Source organism: Aotus nancymaae, unplaced genomic scaffold (assembly GCF_030222135.1).
Source record: "Aotus nancymaae isolate 86718 unplaced genomic scaffold, 86718_ANA_hifiasm-v0.15.2.pri h1tg000014l, whole genome shotgun sequence".
NCBI lineage: Eukaryota > Metazoa > Chordata > Mammalia > Primates > Aotidae > Aotus > Aotus nancymaae.
The window spans coordinates 66,913,999-66,940,343 of record NW_026988425.1 but is presented as its reverse complement, the minus strand read 5'-3'; the positions used below and the strand labels follow the sequence as shown (position 1 = coordinate 66,940,343).

General features: G+C 41.2%; 1 long non-coding RNA gene across 2 annotated transcripts in view; it reads left to right on the top strand.

Annotated features, from left to right (window-relative positions):
- The first annotated feature begins 1,122 nt into the window (after positions 1 to 1,122).
- Positions 1,123 to 26,345, top strand: part of LOC105723913 (uncharacterized) — a 184,069-nt gene continuing 158,846 nt past the window's right edge. For both annotated transcript variants that reach the window (XR_001108924.2, XR_001108923.2), the window contains exon 1: positions 1,123 to 1,288. This is a non-coding gene — a long non-coding RNA (uncharacterized LOC105723913). The remainder of the gene's footprint in view (positions 1,289 to 26,345) is intronic.

The window sequence follows — 26,345 nt, the reverse complement described above, 5'->3', positions numbered from 1 at the left end:
TATTAGAAAAACGCTTTCTCAGTGGCAGGAGAAGGGTTTAAATGTGATATTGTTGCAGGTTAGAAGTGAGAGATGAAAACAAAGATAATAAAAAAGGGTCAATGTCCCTAATTTGTTGATTGGCTCTCTGTCCCCGCTAAACACTCAGCCAATGCCCAAGGAAACCGGGCCACAGTTAACTGGGGATTTGGGCCACAGGCACTAAGAGGTGCTTATTATTTGATAGTGGATTCCTGGCCAGGTGTGGTGGCTCATGCCTGCAATCCCAGCACTTTGGGAGGCCGAGGCGGGTGGATTGCCTGAGGTCAGGAGTTCGAGACCGGTCTGGCCAACATGGTGAAACCCTCGTCTCTACTAAAAATACAAAAAAATTAGCCGGGCGTGGTGGCGTGTGCCTGTAATCCCAGCTACTGGGGAGGCTGAGGCAGGGGAATTGCTTGAACCAGGGAGGTGGAGGTTGCAGTGAGCCGAGATCATGCCACTGCATTCCAGCCTGGGCAACAGAGCGAGACTCTGTCTCAAAAAAAAAAAAAAAGTGGATTCCTGACAAGCCCAGTGTGGTGCTGCTTGCCTGTTGTCCCAGCTACTTGGGAGGCTGAGGGAGGATCCCTTGAGCCCAGGAGTTTGAGTCCAGCCTAGGTGACATAAACTCTGTCTCTAAAAAAATTTTTTTTAAATTGTTGGATTCCTGCATTCATAAGGAAGACTTCAGGAATGACAAGCTTCCCTCCTAATTTGGCTCCTCTTGAAGATACAGTATGACCTGGTTTACTTTGGGTTTAACACCCTATAATTACTGTCAGATGAAGACAGAGAAAGATTCACTGTATTTCTTACTACTTTCTTTTCCCTTTATCCTTACCTAAAACATAAGCTGAAAAGCAGCAGAAAAAGAAAGAGCCAAATTCAGATAAGAAGGACCCAGTGCTTCAGACTAGCAGTGGGGCAAAATCCCTACAGTTAAAAAGAAATACTAGTTTATTGTGTTTGGGGTTGGAATCACCAAGAGACCAATTAACACCTTATATTTAGGATTAGCCATTCTGGTATTTGCAGATAGTTTCTTAAACAGGACTGTTTGGAGTTCACACTGTAGGAGTAACTGAAGTGTTGATAAAAGAGATTCCAGAACAAATAAAGATTTCTACAGTAAAAGCTTGGGAGGTGGGTAGGGCTTCAGTCTCTGGGCTAACAGCTTGGCTCTACATTCCTTGCTGGAGAAATCCAAGCCTCACAAAAGACCGCTTTTAAAGGAGAAAACTCTTTTTTTTTTCCCTTGAAGAACTAGGTAAGTCTAGTTTTTCTCTGAAGTTTGTTTTGTTACATGTCTCTGTTACCACCATCCATACAGTTCTGGGGGCCTGCATCTCCCAGGATTTGTAGCTTTCGATTGAATCTGAAAGATCCTAGCTTGAGAATCAAATCTTTGTTGTTGTTCTTGATTGCAACTCCTTGTTATTTTAAATTGCTTGCATAATTGCCAAGGTAATTTGCATTTAGAGGAGATCGACTACATTTTCTTTATCCATCCTTTGCTGTATTTGTTCGGTAAGTTTCTAAGGAATAAGTTTTGTAACCGGGAAGGTGGAGATCAGATATTGAGGGGCAATTTGGTGTCTCACTCAGAACCTGCCTCTCTGCAGCACTAATGCTGTCTCCAAGCAGAAATCATAATGGTTGTTTCTCTATGCTGCACTTTCCCACTGCCATCTCCTGGGGAAATAAGGCTGGGGGCTTCTTTCGAAGAACCTATAAAGATTAGATTAATTACTGGTTCACAATACCATTATGTGAACTCATAGAGCCAAAGAACATTAAAGCTGGCAGAGAATAATTTAACCTTATTTTATAGATGAGGAAACTTGGGCCCAGAGAGGAAAAATTATCCCCCCAATTCTCCCCAAGTCTCAAAGCTAATTACCAACCAAACTAGAACAGAAACCAGGTCTTTTAATTTCTAGATTAGGATTCGACAAGTAGTTAACTCATTAATTAGAATTGTCATAGATCCAACCTGGATGTCTTTCAGAATGGGTGGCTCAGTTTTTATGTTTGCTGTTAAGATTCCCCTCAGGGCTGCCTGGCTAATTTTACCATTATTTTGATTTTACACAGTCAACATTTCAGAAATTTTCAGTCTTCCCATCACCTGTGTCAGAATTGCCTGTTAAAAATGCAAATCCCTAGCCTTTTCCAACCTTCAGAATCAGAGTCTCTGAGGGTGCCCCCCAGGATCTGCATTTTAATAATCTTCCCTGAAAGAGTCCGAGGCACTTGAGAACCATTTTACTTGGCTCAAAATCAAGTAAGTTAATGTATTTTGTTGATTTCAAATGCTAACTTAATGTTTTGGAAATCAGGTGGCACCTTGTCATCAATGACTAAGTAGGAAAAAGGTTGTTTTTTACATAAATGTATCTGATAATCAATAGCAACTTAGAATTGAGGCCTTGCTAAATTTCTCTTTTAAATCCTTTGGTTACTAAAAAACAAAAACTTAAATTTGTATCTGAATTCAATTTTATGCCATTTGATTCTTTAGTGTTTAAGTTCTTTAGTAGCAAATAAAAAATATTGGGAAATTTTATTTTCTCAGGCCATGGGCAGCCTTTAGTAACTGTTATCTCCACAACTCAAGTCCTGTCCTACAGATTTTTCAAGATTGTTCATTATAAGACTTTGGCTTCTATTTTACAGTTTTTGCTTTCTGAGGTTACCTCTAAATTTTCATGTATATTTATTGTGAAATTTCTAACAAAATCTAGAATGATTAACTGTCTCTATATTCTTGAAAGGGTCAAGGAACTTAGCATGTATTTTCTATTCATTGAGTACTACTCCCATAGTATTGCTATCTAGGTTTTCAGATTTCTCTTTTAAAAACATACATTAGTTACTTAAAGTAAATGGCTAATCATATTTACCAATATGTTTTCTCAATTTTGAGGCTTAGCATGTGAGTGATAACACACTTAGTCTTTTTGCTTGAAAATGATTTATTTTACTGTGCTGTGAATAATAGTTTAACTGGGTATAGAAGTCTTGGTTTATAATTGGTTTTCCTTGAGGCTGTGAAAAGATTACTCTGCTGTTTTCTTGCATGCCTTGCAGATGAGTTAGTCTAATTGTCTTTTCCTTGCAGGTCAGCTATCTTTTTGCTTTGGAAGCTTTTAAGATTTTCTCTGTACCTTCAGTGTTCAGCAGTTTCACTGAAAAATGTTTCCTGTTATAGGTTCATTACTATGTATTCTTTCTGGCACTTGGTGTATGTAACCTTTCTTCTGAGAACATATTATTTTATTCTATCTGAAAAGTTCATAGCCAGTATCTCTTTGACTATTGATTCACAGATATTTTCCTCTATTCTATTCTTAAACTTCTATTAGATATGTATTAGATCTTCTCAATATGTCTTCCATGTTTCTTAACTGCTATTTCATTTTTTTTTTGCCTTCCTTAACTTTTTATAGCTGTATTCTGGGTAAGCTCCTCTATATAACCTTCTAATTCATTAATTTTCTGTCTTGTTAAACCCAAAACAGAGTTAAACCTGTCTGTTGAGATTTTTCACTCAAATACTATGGTTTTCATTACCAGAATCTCCAACTTGTCCCTTTTCATATCAACCTGCTCTTGTTTCATTTTACACTAGTTTTCTTTTACAATTTACTATTCATTTTTATGAATATTTCTCCTTTCCTTTTCTCCTTGATGATTCTAACAATCCCTATTTTATTTTATTTTTATTTTTCTGAGACAGGATCTCAGTCCCATTACCCAAGCTAGTGTGCAGTGGTGCAGTCTTGGCTCACTACAGCCTCAACTTCCCTGGCTCAGGTGATTCTCCCACCTCAGCCTCCTGAGTAGCTGGGACTACAGGTGTATGTCACCACACCTGGCTAATTTTTTTTGTATTTTTAGTAGAGATGGGTTTTTGTCATGTTGCCCAGGCTACAATCCCTATTTTAAATTCACTTTCAGATTCTACTATTACAGGAATATCTCAGAGACATTGTGGGTTCATTTTCAGTACACTGCAATAAAGCAAATATCATAATAAAGTGAGTAACACAAATTTTTTGGTTTCCCAGTGCATATACAAGCTATGTTTATACCATTCTATATAGTCTATGTGTGCTATAGCATTATGTCTAAAAACGTATGTCTGTTAATTGAAAAATACTTAATTGCTAAAAATGCTAATAATCATCTGAGCCCATAGCAAGTTGTAATCTTTTTCTGGTGGCGGGTCTTGCTTTGATGTTGATGGCAGCTGACTGATTGGGGTACTGGTTGCTGAAGGTTGGGATGTCTGTGGCCATTTCTTAAAGTAAGACAGCAATGAAGTTTGCTGCGTCAGTTGACTCTTCCACAGAAGATTTTTCTGTAGCATATGATGCTACTTGATAGCATTTTACTCACAGTATAACTTCCTTCAAAATTGGGTTCAAGTCTCTCAAGCTCTCCCACTGCTTTCTCAACTACATTTATGTAATATCCTAAATCCTTTGTTGTCATTTCAACAATGTTCATAGCATCTTCACCAGGTGTAGTAGACTCCATCTCAAGCAACCACTGTATTTGATCATCTGTTAGAAGAAGCAACTCCTTATCCTTTCAAGTTTAATCATGAGATTGTAGCAATTCAGTCACCTCTTCAGGCTCCACTTCTAATTGTAGTTGTTTTGCTATTTCCATCATATCTGCAGCTACTTACTCCACTGAAGTCCTAAACCCCTTAAAGTCATCCATGAGGATTGGAACCAACTTATTCCAATATCCTGTTAATGTTGATATTTTGACCTCCTCCCATGAATCACAAATATTATTACTGGTATCTGGAATAGTGAATCCTTTTTAGAAGATTTTCAATTTACTTTGCTCAGATTTATGAGAGGAATCACTGTCTATGACAGCTATAGCTTCATAAAATGTGTTTCTTAAATAGTAAAACTTGAAAGTTGACATTGCTCCTTAATTCATGGGTTGCAGAATAGATATTGTGTTAGTAGGCATGAAAACAACATTAATCTCCTTATTCATCTCCATCAGAGCTCTTAGATGACTAAGTACATTTACAATGAGCAGTAATATTTTGCAAGAAATCTTTTTTTTCCTGAGAAGTAGGTCTCAACTGTGGGCTTAAAATATTCAGTAAACCATACTATAAGCAGATGTACTATTTTCCAGGCTTTTTCACTTACAGAGCACAGGTGAGTACATTCAGCATAATTCATGAGGGGTCTAGGATTTTCAAATGGCAGATGAACATTGGTTTCAAGTTAAATACATCATCTGCATTAGTGCCTAATAAGGAAGTCAGCTTGTCCTTTGAAGCTTTGAAGCCAGGCGTTGACTTTTCCCTTCCAGCTAGGAAAGTTCTAAATGGTATCTTCTTCCAATAGTAGGTTGTTTCATCTCCACTGAAAATCTGTTGTTTAGTGTAGCCACCTTCATCAATGATCTTAGCTAGATTTTCTGGGTAACTTGCTACAGCTTCTACATCAGCACTTGCTACATCCCCTTACACTTTTATATTATGGAGATGGCTTCTTTTCTTAAACCTCATGAACCAACCTCTGCTGGTTTCAAACTTTTCTTGTGAAGTTCCTCACTTCTCAGCCTTCATAGAATGGCTTAAGTGAATCTTATGGCTGGTTTGATTTTCTATCCAGACACTCAAACGTTTTCTATATTAGCAATAAACCTGTTTTGGCTTCTTATCATTTGTATGTTCACTGGAGTAGCACTTCTAATTTCCTTCAATAACTTTTCCTTTGCATTCACAATTTGACTAACTGTTTGGCCTAGCTTTCAGTCTGTTTCAGCTTTCAACATGCCTTCCTCACTAAGCTTAATCATTTATAGCTTTTGATTTAATGTGAGAGTTGCAGGACTTTTTCTTTCACTTGAACACTTAGAGGTCTTGATAGGGTTATTAATTGGCCTAATTTCAATATTGTTGTGTGTCAAGGAATAGGGAGTTCTGAGGAGAGAGATGGGAGAGTGGCCGGTTGGTGGAACAGTGAGAACATATACAACATTTACTAACTAAATTAACTGTCTTATATGGATGTGATGTGTGGCACTCGAAAACAATTACAAGAGTAATATCAAAGATCGCTGATCATAGATCATCATAACAGATTACTAATAATGAGAAAGTTTGAAATAGTGTGAGAATTTTCAGACTATGACACAGAGACATAAAGTTAGCATTTGCTGTTGATAAAATGGCGTGATAGACTTGCTTGATGCAGAATGGCTATAAACCTTCCATTTGTGAAAATCAAAGTTTCTGCAAAGAGCAGTAAAGCAAAATGTAATGAAGTGAGATATGGCTGTATTTCCATTTCATCTGGAATGAATGTATCCCAAATATTGATTTTCTTGGCTCCGTTTCGTAACGTTAGTTCGCTTTAATTGTTTTGGAATTTTAACTTGTGTGATGTACGTTTTGAGTGGCATCACACACACTTTCTCTCTTCTTCTTGTTTTACCCTTCCCTCCCTGCTTGGCTGTAGGGCCCCAGTCCACAACCTGGTTTTATGTTAGTGGCTCTGAACTTTTATCTTGCGACGATACTCAGATATTGTTGATTTAGTCCCTGAGTCAGGAGGCAGCTTGGCCTAAGTCTTGGTCATACCTGCTTGTTCCTACTTTTCTAGATGCACATTTATATAAGTCCTAACCTTAGGTAACAGCTATAGCTTTTTTAGGGCAGGAGTTCCCCACCCCATTTAGCTTCAAGCAATAAGCCTGCATCCAGTCTCCAACCACCTAGGGCCCCTTTACTCCCAGTACTGCAGAGGAGTTATCTTGCCTATTTGTGTGTGTCTCCAGAGCCCACAATCTCACAGCTTTAGTAACTACTGTGTTATATTTCTGGTCTGTTTCTAGCACATAGATATTTATTTTTCTGTATGTATGTATGGGCATGTGGTTTACTTTTTTTTTAAACTTTCTTTTAAATGCATTCTTAAAATATTTTATTTATAATTGCTAAGTGTTTGTAGTGCAGGTAGTGGCTTCAAAGCTTGAGCTTACAATATCGTCTTGATCTGCAGAGGCAGGCTCTGGGGATGAAAATAGCGGTAGTTCCTATGATGCCATCTTTGAGACATCTACCATTATCACTACTGCTACATTTATATTGTCCTTTGTTTCCCATCTAACAAGCGGTATTCTCCTAAAAATGGCTCTGTGCCTGACAGCCCACTCAGTGTAGATTAATTCTCTCTTAAATGACTTTATTAAGCCCATTAATGATTCACTTAGCAACCACTTTTGGAATAAATTTGCAATGTTCTCTAAAGAAATCGATCTGGAGAAAAGCCAGACTGATTTAGGAAGGAACATGGTTTAAAAATGAGTGAATCATTCTCAAAAGCACACAACATGGCTGTAGAGGTAGTTTAATGTGTTTCTAAACTAAGATCTTTTGCCAGTAAAAAGACAAACAATAGAAAATTCCTCCAGATTAAGAATCCCAACCAAGCTTTCAATGAACCTACTTGCTTCAGCTCTAGGAGAACAGTTATGTCGTGGAGCTAAATTACATCAGTGAGGAACCAGAGGTGAGACTGGGATACAGGGGAATTTGGGTATAGAATCCCCTTAGCAATGCAGTGTGCAAATCATGCAACAGCATAAAGACACATGAATTATGCAAGAATATATTAGGGGTTTCCAGAGAAACCTCAATTTCTATTATTAAAAATAGTTAGGTAAAACAGTCCAAAAAATCATTTTTGGCGGATCACTATTTTTAATTGAGTTATTTGAAGTTCATCTACATTTTTCCCCAGTATTACATCTGGTGGTTAGGACTCCTTGTCACAAGGGGCCATATTAATGCATAATTGTGGAAATGGACAAGTAAACAATTTTAATTCATACGGTAAGAGACAGGATAAAGTCATGCAGGTGAGGGGTTCCCTAACACAGTCTATGAAGGTCAGAACATTCCCTAGAGGAGGTTATGTCAGAGCTAAGTTTTCATGGAAAAATAAGCATGCATTAGGCAGAATGGGGTGGTGGTGGCAGGTGAGAGGAAGGGGAGTTGCAGTATTTCAAGTATGGAGAAAAATGAGATCATGACATACGTGATTATTACTTTTCAGATGACCGGCATCTGCACCTTCTTCCCTTTTCATATTAATATGGTGCTTTTATTTTTTAAAATTTTATTATTGATACACAATATTTGCACATATTTGTGGTGTATATGTGATATTTTGTTAAATCATAGAGAGTATAATGATCAATTCTGGGTATTTGGGCTTTCTATCACCTTGAGCATTTATCATACCTATGTGTTGGGAACATTTCAAGACTTCTAATCTAGCTATTTTGACATATACAGTACATTGTTGCTAACTATAGCTATGTTACTCTGCTACAGAACATTAGAATTTTTTCTTCTGTATACCTGTATGCTTGTACCCAGAAACCAACCTCTCTTCATCCTCCGACCTCCAACCCTTCCCAGCTTACTCCTTCCTTATATTAAACCGACTTCCTTTGGGGAATTACCTCTTCCTGTACGTCTCCTCCACAGTTGTATTATTGGCAGGAGGGAATGAAGAGGTCACTTCCTCCTACGAGGGAGATGAACGAATCACATTCTCCTTTAGCTGACCTCAGTATAACCATGGCACCAAGCTGCAGTATACCACTCAGATGCTTTTTCCTGAAACTTTGCTCTTGATCCAAGGCTGGACAGAAGGCTGGGAGGCAATTCATTGCGAGGTGGCAGGCCTACGGGCTGTTCCCATTAGAACACTCTTGCTATACTTTCTGTTTCTTCCCGAGTGTCCACGATTCCTGCCTTTTCCCAAGCTTTAACCCTCAGATCTTTTCAGTAAATTCCATTTTGTTTTAAATGGTTAAACTATTTCATTTTGGGACATAGCAAGGAGTTCAGAATGGGTGGAGCACAGTGGTAGGAGGAGGTCGTTGAGAGGCTGGAGAGATGGGCGGACTAGAAAGTGTCTTTTTTTTTTTTTTGAGATGAAGTTTTGCTCTTGTTGCCCAGCTAGAGTGCAATGGTGTGATCTCAGCTCACTGCAACCTCCACCTCTTGGGTTCAGGCTATCCTCCTGCTTCAGCCTCCCTAGTAGCTGGGATTACAGGCATGTGCCACCATGCCCAGCTAATTTTGTATTTTTAGTAGAGATGGGGTTTCCCCATGTTGGTCAGGCTGGTCTTGAACTCCTGAACTCAGTTGATCCACCCACCTCAGCCTCCCAAAGTGTTGGGATTACAGGCATGGGCCACTGTACCTGTCCAGAAAGTGCCTTATATGACATCAGAAGCATCCCAACTTTATTCCCTAGGCATTGGAAAGCCTCTGAATGATTTTAAGCATGAACAGATTCATATTATTTTTGCAGCAGCTCCATGGTGCACTATTTGGAAAAAGGTGGGAGAGAGAACAAGACTCGAAGCAGGGAGGGGGTACCTGGAGAGGACGCAGTAATCTAGGCAAGAGGGGATAATGATTTGAGTTTCTAAGAGTTGGACTACTCAGATGTGGGAGGAAGGGAGAGATGTGAGCCCTTGCTGTCAGGTGTGGAAGGCTGAAAGGACAATGGAGCCATCCCAGAGATAAGGAGTATAGAAGGAGGGGCAGAGGTGTGTGTGTGTGTGTGTGTGTGTGTGTGTGTGTGTGAGCTGGAAGACTCAGCTTTGGTTCCAGTTGCTAACTTTGGACCAGCAACAGCTCTTCTGCTGCCACAGTGGTGAAGAAACATCTGTCTACCAACTAAGATGTTGACTAACCTGGTCCAGTTTAGGGATTCCACCTGGGCAGACCTGGTCTGAAAGCTGGGCCTGGAGTCTAGTGGAGAGAGAGACACAGCTGGGCATGATGGGCTGTGGGTTGGTGAGAGTGCCAAGCAGTTCAGGTGTAAGAGGCCAGGCCTCCTGCCAATATAAGCTCTGTTTCCTATGATCACTCTTTTATCCCTCTGGTGGCCCCAAGGGCTGGTCTATCTTGTTCCCTTTCCCCCTCCCCACACCTGTTGCCCCCTGCAAGGTTTGCATCTTTCAATGATTCTCTGAAAGTTTCCTCTGACAGTGAAGAGAATGGTTTTGGTTTAGATTTGGACTGGGGTCCACACACAAGTGTTTGACTTTCTTGGTGGCAGAAGTAGGGCTAGGAAATAGAAGTAACATCTGATTCAAGCTTGTTTCTTGAGTTGATTGGTGCCAAGGTAGTCTAAGGCAGCAGACTGTGTGAGCCTACTTTGCCTACTTTTATGGAAGCTCACAATCTGAGATTTCTTTACATTCTGGCAAAGTAGTTACTGGTAAAACTCAGTTTTGCAGAACATGGCATTTTGGAAGCAAAGGGAAAGATTACAGCTTTAAGGGAGAACTGTAATTATTTTGGGGCAAAGTCTATGGGGAAAAAGAACAACTTCCCTTTTCTTCTTTCTCATTTCCTTGGAAGTAGAAAAGAGGTACTCAAAATGCTCAGAGGGCCTCATCTCTGGACTTTACCGTAAAATGCTTTGATTCCAGGACTTTGTTTCATATCAACTTTGGCTTGTGGATCGAGGAGGAACATGGGTGGTTATAGACAGGAAAGGGCAGATCCCAAAGAGAATTTTAAAACAGGGCAATCTAGTTTGTAACATGAGGTGTGTTGTCTCCAACCTTATTTTTCTTTGGACTTCTTATCACGATTGATAGTATGCTTATTACTTTGAATATTTGCTTATCACTTATATCTTCTCCTGGATTAAGAACTTCTTGAAGACATGGCTTTGGTTTTACTCATTTTTTCACATTGTAGGGCCTCATCCAGAACCTAGCACCCAATAAAAAAGCTCAGTGAGTGATGTGAGTAAGATGTGAAGGATTTTCAGAAGCTTCCGTGTTCTTTATGCCTCCCTCCCCGCCTCCCCTTTCTGGAAGGTCCTCACCCATTCAAACTTAAGGATAAGAGAAGGGGAGGAGAGTGTATTCAGGGATCTAACACTTCCCTACAGGCATCCTGTCTCTTACATACCTCTGACTCCTCCCTGCCAGGAAAAGAATCTATTATTCAGTGAAGCCTCTGAACCTTATTAACATTAAGATCTTAATGACTAGTGATGGCTGCTTGCTTATCAAAACAAACCCTTTCATTGATAATATAAAGCTAAACCTTGATTTTTTTCTCTCTTTTTATCATTCTCCCCAGTTTCTCTTTCTTTCTGATCACCTCTGCATCTCTTCCCAATCACCTACTCACCAAGAGATTAAATAATTTTCAGCTTCCTTTGGTTTTTAGTAAACTCTAATTTAAGGGTTATTTTAAGAGACAAAAATGGTCTGAATCTATATTATTAAGTCTAAGAATATAGGACAGTCTCTAAATGAATTCCACTTTTAAATAAAAGAAAGCAGCAAGTCTTCTGAGGGACAAAAGAAAGGGAAAAAATCTAGGCTCACGCACCTGCAGCAGACCCCGCCAATGTGTGGCTACGCTGTCGCGGCATCTTAGAATCACTAGTGTGTGCTGTGCTTTGATGTTCACCTAGCTTTTGTGTGTGCTTTATTTCTCTTTTTAATTTCTCCTTAGAATCTTAGCAAAATTATTTTGAAAAGCCCACCATATGTCAGCTGAACCAAAAGAGGGAAAAGAAAGGGAGTTTTGTGTACATTTAGATTTGAAAACAAGACTCATGTTAAGAGTCTGATATAGCTCAGGGCTGGGATTTCTAATTTTGAGGGGTGCCAGACTCCTTTGAGAATCTTATGAAAACTATGGACTCCTTTCTTAGAAGAATGTACATATGCACAAAAGTTTGTGTCCAGTTTTTAGGAGCTGGAAGTCTCTGTAGATTTTAAGTTAAGAACCCCTGTCTTGGCAGGAGGAGAAACTGTGGGTGAAAGCTGACATTTGTTGAGGCCCTCATTCCTTCCAATCTGAATCGGTTTCTTTCTGAGCTAATTTTTATCTTGTCCCTTGGATTATTTTATTCCATCAAGATCACTGTGATTAATAACTTGCATTTATTACTTGTTAGCATGTGATCTCACTTAATCCTGCCAACAACCTCACGAGATAATTCTATTATTTGCATTTCGTAGATGAACCTGAGATTTAGCAAGGTTCAGGAACTTGTCCTAAGGTCCCACACCAAGTAATGCAAATCCAGCCCATGCCCTTCATCCCTTTGCTAAACTCCTCCTTATTTTTTGTGTTCTGTTGTTTTTAAGGAAGAGATTCCTTCACACATCTCAATTATCAAGAATACCAAGGTGACCCCCAGGTTTACAACCATGTACGGATGCATCCATTTCTATGAGTGTCATATTCTTCACAGAGCAAGTTGTTTTCTAAACATTCAACTGCTATTCTTTTCTGCATTCTAGGCAAACCCATCACTGTAGGGACTGTTTCTGATAGTAAGAACAAAAAGTTAAGTGCTTGTCAGAGGCAAAGAACATGATGTTTTTCTCATTAGAGAACAACTGATCTTCATTTTCACAACTGTTAATTGAGCACCTACTATAAGCCAGGTCCTATGCTGGTGCCTCAGCAGATCTCTCTGCTTATTGCTGACAACTCAGTGGGGAAGTGAACACTGCTCAGGCAAATGTTGACCAGAATTGGTATATTTCAGAACAAAACTTCTGCAGGGGAATGGTTCAGGAGACTTAAAGTTTTCCTTCTAAATAACATGAATGGAGTAATCAGAATTTGAAGGGGAAAAGTTTATATTGCTATTGGAATGTAACTCTCATTAAAGAGCAAAGAAAAGTGGACTGGAGAGGGACCTGGGCTTAGGCTTCCACTATGGTTGTCCCATTAATTCACCATTATAGCTGAGAAAGCTATCAGCAGCCATGGGGTATTAGTCTGTTTTCACGTGCTGATAAAGACATATCAGAGACTGGACAATTTACAAAAGAGAGAGATTTAATGGACTTACAGTTCCATGTGGCTGGAGAGGCCTCACAGTCATGGCAGAAGGCAAGGAGGATTAAGTCACATCTTACATGGATGGCAGCAGGCAAAGAGAGCTCATGCAGGGAAACTCCCCTTTTTAAAACCATCAGATCTTGTGAGATTTATTCACTATCACAAGAACAACACGGGAAAAACCTGCATGGGAAAGAACAGCAGGGGTCCCTCCCACAACACATGGGAATTCAAGATGAGATTTGGGTGGGGACACCGCCAAACCACACTATTCCACCCCTGGCCTCTTCCAAATCTCATGTCTTCACATTTCAAACCCAATCATGCCTTCCCAACAGTCCCCTAAAGTCTTAACACATTTTAGCATTAACTCAAAAGTCCACAGTCCAAAGTCTCATCCAAGACAAGTCAAGTCTCTTCCACCTATGAGTCTGTAAAATCAAAAACAAGTTAGTTACTTCCTAGATATAGTGGGGTACAGGCATTGGGTAAATACAGCCATTCCAAATGGGAGAAATTGGCCAAAACAAAATCATTCAATTCCAAAATCCAGCAGGGCAGTCAAATCTTAAAGCTCCAAAATGGATCTCCTTTGACTCCATGTCTCACATCCAGGTCAGGTTTATACAACAGATGGACTCCCATGGCAGTGGGAAGCTCTGCTCCTGTGGCTTTGCAGGGTATAACCTCCCTTCTGGCTACTTTTACAGGCTGGGCTGGTATTAGTGTCTGCGGCTTTTTCAGGCATACAGTGCAAGCTATCAATGGATGTACCATTTTGGGATCTGGAGGTTGGTGGCCCTCTTCTCATAGCTCCACTAGGCAGTGCCCTGGTAGGGACACTGTATGGGGGCTCTGACCCCACATTTCTCTTCTGCACTGGCCCAGCAGAGGTTCTCCATAGGGGCCCTGCCCCTGCAGTAAACTTGGACATCCAGGCATTTCTATACATTTTCTGAAATCTAGGCAGAGGTTCCCAAACCCCAATTCTTGACTTCTGTGCACTTGCAGGCTCAACACCATGTGGCAGCTGCCAGGGCTCAGGGCCTGCACCCTCTGAAGCCATGGCCTGAGCTCCATGTTGGCCCCTTTCGGACACACTGGAGTAGCTGGGATGCAGGGTACCAAGTCTTTAGGCTGCACACAGCAGAGGGACCCTGGGCCCAGCCCATGAAACCATTTTTTCCTCATAAACCTCCAGGCCTGAGATGGGAGGGGCTGCTGCAAAGGTCTCTGATGTGCCCTGTAGACATTTTCCCCATTGTCTTGGGGATTAACATTTGGCTCCTCATTACTTATGCAAATTTCTGTAGCTGGCTTGAATTTCTCTTCAGAAAATGAGATTTTCTTTTCTATTGCATTGTCAGGCTGCAAATTTTCTGAACTTTTATGCTCTGTTTTCCTTTTAAAACTGAATGCCTTTAACAGCACCCAAGTAACATCTTGAATGCTTTGCTGCTTAGAAATTTTTTCCACCAGATACCCTAAATCATCCCTCTCAAGTTCAAAGTTCCACAAGTCTCTAGAGCAGGGGCAAAATGCTGCCAATGTCTCTTTGCTAAAACATAGCAAGAGTCAACTTTGCTCCAGTTCATGACAAGTTCCTCATCTCCATCTGAGACCACCTCAGCCTGGATTTCATTGTCCATATCATTATCAGCATTTTGGTCAAAGCCAAAATGGTCAACAAGTCTCTAGAGAGTTCCAAACTTTCCCACATTTTCCTGTCTCCTTCTGAGCCCTTCAAACTGTTCCCACCTCTGCCTGTTACCCAGTTAGTCTGTTTTCACACTGCTAATAAAGACATACCGAAGACTGGAGAATTTATAAAAGAGACAGGTTTAATGGACTTACAATTCCATGTGGCTGGGGAGGCCTCACAATCGTGGTGGAAGGCAAAGAGGAGCAAGTCAAGTCTTACATGGATGGCAGCAGGCAAAGAGAGAGCGTGTGCAGGGAAACGCCCCTTTTTAAAACCATCAGATTTTGTCAGACTTTTTCACTATAATGAGAACAACACAGAAAAGATGTGCTCCCATGATTCAATTACCTCCCACTGGGTCCCTCCCACAACATGTGGGAATTCAAGATGCGATTTGTGTTGGGACACAGCCAAACCATATCACACAGTGTGGCTGTATAAGACAGATACACATCTACTTCGCAGTGTGGCCATTAACAACTGTGGGCATGCCATTTTATTGATAATTGAATTATACATAGAAATTTTAAGATTTAAGGGGTAAAAAGGTGATATTAAGAATGTATTGTGCCAGGTGTGGTGGCTCATGGCTATAATCCCAGCACTTTGGGAGACCAAAGTAGGTGGATGGCTTGAGCCAGACCAGGCTGGCCAACATGGCAAAAATCCTGTCTTTACAAAACATACACAAAATTAGCCCGGTGTGGTGGTGCATGCGTTTAGTTCCAGCTACTTGGGTTGATAAGGGAAGATTGCTTGAGCCTAGGAGGTGGAGGCTGCAATGAGCCAAGATTGTACCACTGCGTTCCAACCTGGGCAACAGGAGTGAGACCCTGTCTCAAACAATAACAACAACAACAGCAAGCCATAATGAGTTGTGTAGAAGACCTTAGACTTCATGGTAGGCCAGGACAGTGCTCACCAAGTAGGGTTCCTCACCCTCCTCACCTTTCCCCTTTCCACATCCTAAGTGTGACAGACACATAGCATGTCCTCCAGCCTTTAGAACACACCACACAGCTCTTGCACAGGGGAGAACAGGCCTGCCCACATTGTTCTTTTAAAACAAATACTTCTTATAAGACGTTGCATCATGTCAAATATAAACATAGGAATTGTCTGTGTGTGGTGCACACAAAGAAGAAGTGGCTTCAATGAGTTGTTTTAGTTTGACAAGTTAATACATATTTCCAGGGAGAATGAGCTATTCTGAATAGGATATTTTCTTTCATTCATACACAGTCCCAAAATTCAGCAAAACTCCATGAAGGTGATATTCATGCTGTCACAAATGCACAAAAAGCAGGATCTTCTCCGTGAATGCAGATGTTGCCTCCGCTCTTCCCAGCTGACATTTGTTTTTCCAGTGGTGAGAATCAAGGGTAGCGCCACCTCTCCCTATAAACATCCTTCCCCATGAAGCTCAGGAGCCTGTGCTATTTAAATGTATGTCTTATGCCCTGAGGGCTAATGCTGGCAGTGCCTTTGGGAGCAGTTATTTCCTCACCAGCTCAGAAAAACCAGGGTGTAGCTTTTTCAAATGGGCAGAATGGAGCTTTTGAAAATGCAAATGTATGTGTGCACTTGAGACAGAGGATGGCTTATAATTAATGAACTTCTGTGAATTGCTTATTGTAGGGGAGGTCAGCTCAATAAAAACCACATTGCCTTTTCTTTGTCAGCGACAGATACTCTTATCAGAAACAAGGCTCTTATTGTACCAGTTTCCCTCTGATAGAAAAGCAAGGAACTGCTGTGCATGGTGCTGACGGGGAGTCTGGGACCGACACTGGGAGAGGCCGGGGTTTCTTTCAAGACCATCTGAAAACACTGGCATATTTATTGGAATAATCATTAAGAAGTAAGAAGTATTTGACTTACTACTGCAGTATGAGGTCCAGTATAGGGTTAAAGTGGGGATTCCTCATTGTGGTCTGTAGTTTTTAAAGGGTAAATTTGCCAACTTTTTAGAGGAGAATGAATACCCATCACCTACTTTATAGATGGTAAATTTTTAAAAAAGTGAAAGAAACACTTTTCTTTCTACGGACTTTCTGGACTTACTCGTTTTTAACGTACATTTAGTATCCTCCATGAACATTCAAGAAACAATGCTGGCTGGGCACAGTAGCTCATGTCTGTAATCCCATCACTTTGGGGAGGCCAAGGTGGGCAGATGGCCTGAGGTCAGGAGTTCAAGACCAGCCTGGGCCACATGGTGAAACTCCGTCTCTACTAAAAATGCAAAAAATTAGCTGAGCGTGGCAGTGCACACCTGTAATCTCAGCTACTCAGGAGGCTGAGGCAGGAGAATCTCTTGAACCTGGGAGGTGGAGGTTGCAGTGAACCGAGATTGTGCCACTGTACTCTAGCCTGAGAGACAGAGCGAAACTCCGTCTGAAACAAAACAAAACAAAAAGAAACAATGCAGAAAACACTAAGTAGAAGTTCAGGGACTCAAAAAGCCTCATCTCACTGAAGTAAAGGCTGAAGAGCAAGGGTCCTCCTTGAGGGGTCTGTATGTGGTGGGCAAGGGTCATGTTTCTGCAACACTTTCTGAGCAGTTGCCATTGAGAAATTCTTTTACCTGGTGGCTAGTTTCAGGATAGTCATTGGAAAATTTAGAGCCTCTAAACAGGTTGCAAAATTGACATTGATGTTTTACTTTCTGGAATGAAAATAATTCTAGAAGGTTCTTTTTCAAAAGTGTAGACACATGGAAGCTCTCTGAAATGAGTTTAATTAAAAAGGAATTAGAAGTATCCTTTGGTGTGCTGAGCAGTCTGCCCAATTTTCATTTGTACTCAAAACTACCTAGCTGTGTGACTTGGCCAAGCTACTTTTATTTCTCTGTACCTCAGTGTCCTCATCTGTAAAATGGAGATGCTGATAGTATCTACTTCATGGAATTCTGAGGATCAAATAAATTGGTGGCTATAAAGTGTGGGGCACATAGGAAGTATATAGTCAATACTATGTGTTAGCCCTTCTTCTTTCTTCCTCCTCCTCCTGCCCCACCCGACCCTTCGCCTACCCCTCTTCCCTACCTCTAGGCAATTCCTCTCACCAGACCATGAGAACACAGTGATCTTCTAGCCCCAAATACTCTCATAATTTTCCAAAAGAAAAATTCCCTTGGAAACAGAATAACCAAATGACAGAGAAAGGACTCACATGTAAGATTCTCTTTTAGTCTTGCTTTCTTTCAGCTCCTCTCCCCAGTCTCATGAGCCTAAGAGCCAGTGCTCGTTTTCCTTGCTTTGGCCAAGGAGGTTAGCCTGGTCTGGGGAGCCGGGTCTGGAGGAAGGAGCACTTGTCCTGGAGCCTGGTTCTGGTCTTCATTCTGTTATACCTCTGTGCAGGGTTGTGCAAGTAACCTCTCTGGGACTCGGTTCCTTCCAGTGCAAATGAGAAGTTTGGACTAATTGATCTTTAGGCCTCTTTGCAGTTTGGACATCCTGGGGTTTCAGCCTGCCCTGGAACCTGCAACCTGCATGTATAATTAAATATCTCCTGACTGGAAACATCCTCTGAGCTCAGTATGGGCAGTGTCTAAGATTCGGGGTGTCAGTGCGTTTCAGCCCCATTAATGCCCATGTTTAGGATGGGGGCTTCATCTGCCCCAGAGCGGTGGTCCTCATCACGACCAGTCATCTGTAATGACTGTGGGCCATTTCCCTTTCCTCTCCTGACCCTGACCTGACTTCTTGGGACTTCCCCTTAGGAACAAAGCACGAAGTGCTCAGATGAAAGGAGCTGTCCTATGACGAGCAAGGCCATAGAGCCCTGTGACTTGGTGGAGCAGGCACAGTCAGTCAGGGAGGGTGTCACTGAAGAAAGTAAATCCATCAGCTCCCCTTATTACCATGTAAATGAATTCATCATGGCGGCGGCGGGCGGGGCGGGGGGAAAAGGACAGGGAGGCCTCCTGGAGTCCCAAGGGCTTCTACCCTTTTGATTTGCTGGGAGAGCTACAAATAGGAAGACAGCCCATGACCACACCTGTGGTTGAGGGCAGCACCAGGGAGTGTGGCATGCCCTCAGGGTGTCGTCATCATTGCCATCTTAGCACTAAGTGTTTCACTGGACTCAGTCTTTCCAGCAGTGTCCTGAGAAGAGTGTCCTAAGTATGGGGTGGGGCAGGGTGGGCACTGGAGAAGAGGAAGGGTTTTTTTTTTGTTTTTTTTTTTGAGATGGAGTTTCCCTCTGTCACCTAGGCTTAGAGTGCAGTGGTGTGATCTCTGCTCACTGCAGCCTCCGCCTCCTGAGTTCAAGTGATTCTCTTGCCTCAGCCTCCCAAGTAGCTGGGACTACCAGTGCACACCACCATGCTCGGCTAATTTTGGTATTTTTAGTAGAGACGGAATTTTGCTATATTGGTCTGGCTGGTTTTGAACTCCTGATCTCAAGTGATCTACCCGCCTCAGTCTCCCAAAGTGCTGGAATTACAGGCATGAGCCACTGTGCCCAGCCAGGAAGGGGTGATTTTGTAGCAGAAATAGCATGGAGGGTAGAAAAACCATAAGGGCAATGGATGTCTGCCAAGGGGAGATGCTGCCAGTAGGAGCTGATGCAGCGGCAGAAAAAGATGGGCATCCTGCTAAGACAACTGTTTCTACGTTGAAGTAATCAATGCCTGTGATTAGGCCTGGAGGAGTATTTTCTGGGAGTGCTGGAGCTGGTCTTGTCCCTGGAGATCAGGGGCCCTGGAGGGGGCTGGCTCATGATGGCCGCTCTTGCACTCTGACACTTCTGTCTTCCTGCCCTGGCTCGTGGATCTCCACCTGCCCACACCACCCCTCTCCTAACCCAGTTCGGATCATAGCTTTAGCTTGTAAGTTTGCTCAGAGACAGTTTGATTTCATTTCTTCTTACAGCCAAGGAACCTGAGGTCCAGAGATGTGAAGAGAGGTGGCTAATGTCACACAGCAGGTCAGGACTGCAACCCGCGTCTGTGACTCTGATTCAGTGCCAAAGGGAGAGAAGGGGGAAGGGGATTCACATTTATTTAGAGCTTTTCTGTCCTCAGCAGAGAGAGCTCTAGTTACTTGTACTATCAGCTATTTCATTCAGTTTTACTCTGTGAGGTAGGTATTATCACCACTTTACAGATGAGGGAGTTGAGATGTTGAAGAAGCAAATTAATTTGTGCTGACTAATTGTGAACCCTCATCAGATTCCAAGCCCCATCTTTTGGACCTTCACACTAGTGTTCTTTCCTCTGTGCCTTGTAATACAAATGTCCAGCATTTCCATTACTCATGCAGCTGATGAATCAAACCAACAAGCTTGTTCCTGGCTCTTCTCCCATCAAAACATGGCTGATCCATGCTCCATTCATTTTCCATCCTTTGGAGGTCATGAGTTTTAACCAAATTATTTGATTTACACAGTATAGTACTGAAGTGAAATTTTGTCTTTGTCCTTTCCATGTATCCTAAGCAAGGAGTGTCTTCTGTCCCCAGGAGATACTTATCAATGTTTTTGGCTGTACAATGATTGTGTGGTGGTACTGGCAATGAATACCCTGGGACTAAGGAGGCTTTCAACACTCTGTACAGTCCTATACAATGAAAAAATGTCCTAGTCAGAATATCAGTTGCACTGTCTCTGAAAAACATGGCACTTTTTAAAAATGTGTCTTCCCAAAGACTGTGTTTCATTGCAGAAATTTGGGCCAGAGGTAAGCCCTCTGGCTTTTGGTCTGGAGAGCCTTGTTGCAGTCGGACATAGCAGATGACTGCATAGACTATAGAGAAGTCTGGCCCTGCTTAAATGCGTCCTGTATAACATTACTAAGTTCTCTAAACTTCATTTCCCTATGTGTAAATGGGGGTAATTTCCCTATGGGAGTAATTATAGCATCTGCCATACAAGGACTGTTGTATTATTTTAATAAATCACTACGTGTGGAGGGCTTAAAACAGTACTGGTATAATTAATCAATAGATGTTAGCTTCAATCCTACATATAATGTAATGTACTATAAAGAATCATTAAGATTTCTTTGTAAAATGCTAAACTATGTGTATTAACACTTTGAAATTCCCGGCCAGGCGTGGTGGCTTATACCTGTAATCTCAGCACTTTGGGAGACTGAGGAGGACACATCATTTGAGGTCAGAAGTTTGAGATCAGCCTGGCCAACATGGTGAAAACCTGCTTCTACTAAAAATACAAAAAAAAAAAAAAAAAAAAAGAAAAGCTGGGCTTGGTGGTATATGCCTATAATCCCAGCCTACTCAGGAGGCTGAGGCAGGAGAATTGCTTGAACCAGGGAGATGGAGGCTGCAGTGATCTGAGATTGCATCACTGCACTCCAGTCTGGGCAAGAGTGAGACTCTGTCTCAAAAAAACAAAAACAAAAACAAAAACAAAACCTCAAAACCAAAAAGACTTTGAAATTTCTATTGTTTACTTAAATCTGAAATAAAGGAACCCCCCTCAATATTAGTATTCTTAAAATATCCACCAGCTATTGGAGAATAAGAGTTCTAGTAGAAGTTGAAGGGTTATGACTATATCAAATTTAAAAAGCAGATATACCTATGAACATTTTCCCAGGCTTGAGTGATGCCTCTGGGACTGAGTTGCTTCTTCTTATCTGGATCCTGGGATGGACAGTGATGTCCCTGGGGTAATCCATCTGTGTTCATGTCACATTCTATGGCTAGGAATAACCAGGAAATACTGGAGTGAGGATTCACACTGGCTCTTTACATTTTCCCAAGGAGGAGGAGGAGGAGAAGGAAAAGGAGGAGGAGGAGGAAAAGGAGAAGGAGGGGGATGGTTATAGTGGTTCTTACAAATCCCTCAGCTGGATGGCTGGCTTTAGGGCTGGGCATTTGTGCTTTCAAGAGCCAGGTCATTCTAAAGGAATGTGAGAAGTGCATCTTTGAGGTCAGAGATTAAACAGTGGGAAAATAGATAAGTGATCTGGGGGTCTGTCGACTAATGGCTAGCTAGAAGTTAACATTTCACTAGCTCCTGCTGAGAAGGTAATGACCAGGCTACACACATGGAGTTTTATTTATGAGAAGAGAGAGTGGCAAGTGAGGGAAGATGAATTTGTCATCCCTGCCCACACAGCCCCTCCAGACACACCTGGTTTTTTCTTAAACAGCTCCTTGTTTAACATTCTTACAAAAGGCACAATAATGTTGGAGGATCAATGTAACATACTCTATGTGATAAGAAGTACTAAATGTCAATGTAATGATATTTTCAATATCATTCAGTCTACTAAAGGCCTGTTGAGTCCTGGAAGCTGTACTAAAGCCTATGGAAGATGCAAAGAACAAGGAGTGAGCCTTGGCCTCAAGGGATTTACAACATCTTAAAACACCTAAGACACCAAATAGGAGTGCTTTTCAAAGAGTGGTTCTTAGAATCACAGGTCTGTTACAAAGGGTGATTATTAAGATCCAAAGCAGATGGGACCCAGGAATCTGCATTTAAAATAAGCCCTCTAGGTAATTCTAATCTACACTGTGGTTTGAGTAGCATTAGTCCGGAGCATATGTAGGCTCTAAGCCTGGGGTATAAAGGCTTCAATTCTGTGTTGTACAAGCAGTGTTGCCATATCTTGTAGGAGAGTGTCAAGGGATATTTGAAAGAAGTGTGCAGCCTCTAGTCCTCAAGATGAGAAATATGTGGCAGGTGTGTTTGCAGAGTGGGGGAATTAGCATTGGGAGGTAAAGAATAGCATGACCTTCGTGGTGACCAGTGGAATAAATAAATATAATCCCAATGTTTATGGAGCGTCTGGTTGAGTTACGGATGCATTCATCATTAGGGTTTAATCCTAATGCTTTTTAGTATGCTGTCAGATCAGGAGGAAAATCCAGAGGTTTGCTTCTCCACAAATATTTATCAATGGATGTTTTGGGAATTAAAACATGCCAGGAAATAGGGCCCAAGTACACAAGTGCCTGTCTTTGTGTGGGTAGATTGTGTAGATTGGGATATTTACTGGATAGAATAGTTGGTGACCTGTATTTATTTGGGATGTTCCTGTTTGTGATATTGAAGGCTAATTCCTGAGGGAAGGAACTGTGAAAAAGTCTTAAATTTGGAAAGAAGGATGTATAGAGGGCCAGTGAGTAGAGAGAGGAATGAACGTGTTGGGAGCAGGAGGCAGCTGGGGAAGCTCGGCAGTTGGTCTATTCCCTGGCTGTCTCCCTGGGGGAGTTCCTGTGGCAGAATCCGGGGCATGTTGTCCAGCCTGGGATCAAGAGGCTGGGCAGGAGGTGTAGGAGCGTAAAGGCTAGAAGTGGACCTGTGACCCAGCAGAATGGTCTCACTTTCTGTGACTAAGGAAGCTCAGAGAATGCTCAGTTTAAGCCTGGAATGGAAGTAGATGAACTTGCTGGAAAGGAGCATGATCCTTGGGGGCTGCTGGGGCAGAATGGAAATGTGAGCACATGGAAGGAAAGTGGTTCATGCTGAAAGCTGGAGGAAACTGGTTCATGCAATTCACTGAATTGCAGAGAACAGTGTCTCTTAGCCAATGACCTTGAACCCTGAGATGTTCCTCTGCTGCTTTTACATGACTAGCCATGGGGAAAAGGAGAAATAGAGTCCTAGGCTGGGACAACGATAGACTGGCGTAGAAGTCTTTGGACAAATCTGTTTCTTACTCTTTAGGTAGTAATGGGCCATGAGTTGAGGAGTCAATAGCAAGAACCCAGTAAGGGAAGACTTTGGTATGCACTTGGGATTCTGTCTTTGGGATTTTTTAAATCCTGAGATGAGGGCGCAGACTAGTGTAAAGGCGTGATTGATCCTGTGAACTGACCTGTTTACTATGTCCCTGGGACAGCTGTAAATTGCATGCTATCCTGGCTTGAAAACAAAGGACACCAATTTTGCCTCTTTCCTGGCCCCTGATTGGACACTTTGGCTCAAGGTGCACTACACTATTTTTGTTTAGTAGCTACCCCAGGCTGTTCTTTTTGTTACTGTAATAACTAGTTAAAGGTTGTGAAGCATGTTCTCTGACCTTCGTTATAACTCGTGATCCATCTGCAGGCCACTGGGTAACCTCATCCTCCTGGTCCTTGGTTTCTTTTTGGCCCCAAGCAAGTGGTGAGGGGATGCCGGGCTCCATCATGCCGGGGGTTCAATTTTGCATGGTGAGTAAACAAGCAGAGAAGGCTTAGAAGAGTCCCTTTTCCAAGAATATCCCAAAAGGCTGTTTTGAAGCAAGGCTGGGGCCCCAGAAAGCTGTACCTTAGCTCCACAATGGCAGCATCCCCTGTAGGAACCCCTCTGATCCTTTGTGACACTCTTGTTCACAGTCCTGTGAAATGGTGCTCCGTGGGAGACTCCAGTCTGGTAGGAGAGCTTCCTTATTCTCAGCATGGAGCGGGAGAAACCATGAGGTAAGGGAACTCATGGTTTATTTTTCAACAACACAACACACTAGTGCATACTCTTCCAAGTAAGTGAGTGTTAGCCCTTTCAAAGTAGCTCCAAAGTGGAGTGAAAGTCCCCTTGGCCCTCTGTCATATTCTCTGACTGTATTCAGTGAGGACAAATTTTTATGCTTGGAAGGTAAACTGATTCCCAAAGACCATCCACAAACCTTAGGAGTCAGGTTCAGTGAATAAAGTAGGCTTAATTGTAGTATACTAATATTCTTTTCTTCATGTAAAATGGCCCTGAGAGCAATGACAACAAGAATTCCAAAATAATTTTTAAAAATGGCAGTCCAGTTGAAATCATCCTTCAAGACGAACATTTTCATGACAATGTTATAAGCCTCTCAGGTTTAAAAAATAGATTAGCCACATTACTATTTCTCTCATATGTAATTCATATGCCTACGACTATTTACCAACTAATACTAAATTTATAGTTCTCAATGAGAATTTTTGTTTGTCCGAAACAAACTGTTTCCCTATTTATAAAGTTTGTTACATAAATAAGGTGATTATAAAGACTGGCTTTGAGCAAACAAAAATGCAGTAAGATTTTACTAGAATGAATGCTTTGGTTAGCACAATTTCGATGAACTAACAGTGTTCTTCACTACATGTCGATAGAGTGAGACTATTTAAAACAAGCACAATATACATTAGCTGGGACACACTATTAGTGGCAAATACTAGGAGAGAGGACCTACTTGAACAGGCTCAAACTTAACTTAAAAATTATTTCTCCCTGTAATGGACCTTTTAGTTGCCTGAGCAATTGAGTGCTTTAGATAACCCCTATACATATCAAGAACATTCTAATTTTTTTCATTGGCATTTGGAAATTTCAAGTTAAGGATGTCTGCCCTTGCTCAAGTTACACACTCTTCAACTTGAGCAGTTCAGCAGAATTCGAAAGATAAGATGTGAATGAGTCTATCTATTCATGTCATCACACTTTGCTAAATTACCAGGCTATTTGATGAAATGACAGCTCAGTTCTCATGAAACTGCAAGTGGGTTTGACAGATCTTTAGCTGGAAACCACTGAGGAGCTCTCTTGTGTTTTAAAAGATTCTAAAAGTTTAGAAGCTCTGAGACCCCTTTAAATCTCTGTTTTGAGAGACTCATTGATTCATAGTAAAATATGAATGTGAGAGATGAACCTGTGGCATCATAACCAAGGGCTATTGGCATTCTGGAAGCTTGCTCAAAAGGTAATCAACATAGAGCTAGAGCTATAGTCTTAGTTTTTGCAGTAGTCAATCAAGCAAAGCGGAACACGTTCTCCTCAAAAACGCATGAGTCATTTTGATTTTTTCTGTATTACCTTGAAACTTCAAATGGACTTATAAATAAGAAGGGAAAATATTGCTAGATGGGTTGTATTCAATAATTATTTTTAAATAAAATAAAAAATTATGGCTAAATCTATTGCCTAAAAATTGTACAGTAAAATATGTAAATAGTATGTATTATTAAAGCCTTTTCCTAGAGATATGAATAAATGATTTGGAGTCCAAATTCTTCTTTAAGAGTTCCATTTACTTCATCAAATTACTTCAGCTTGAGATAGGTTTTGCAGTTAAATATTCCTCATTTGAACGCTTAGTCAGAAGGGAGTATTATAGATTATATGGAATCTCAGCCTATTTACAAATAATGAATGTTGCTGAAAATATTCTGTCATAGAGACACATGCATGTGTATGTCCATCACAGCACTATTCACAATAGCAAAGACATGGAATCAACCTAAATGGCAATGATAGACTGGATAAAGAAAATGTGGTACAAAAACACCATGAACTATGCAACCATAAAAAAAAAGGTAATGTCCTTTGAAGAAACATGGATGGAACTCGAGGCTATTATCTTTAGCAAACTAATGCAGGAACAGGAAACCAAATACCACATGTTCTCACTTATAAGTGGAAACTAAATCATGAAACCACATGAATACATAGAGGGGAACAGCACACACTGGGCCTTACTGGAGGGTGGAGGGTGGGAGAGGGAAGAGGATCAGAAAAAATAACTAATGGGTACTTAGCTTAGTACTAGAAAAAATAACTAATGGGTACTTGGCTTAATTTGTTGTACAAATATTTTGTATAACCAACTTCCATGATGCAAGTTTACCTATATAACAAACCTGCACATGTACCACTGAACTTAAAAGTTAAAAAAGGACATATTATACAAGCTATGTCAAAGAAAGTTTTGAAACAAAAGTTACTCATGATCCCACTACACTAGCATATTTTTTTCATTTTTATGTATTATCTTCCAATTATTATTCGTGTACA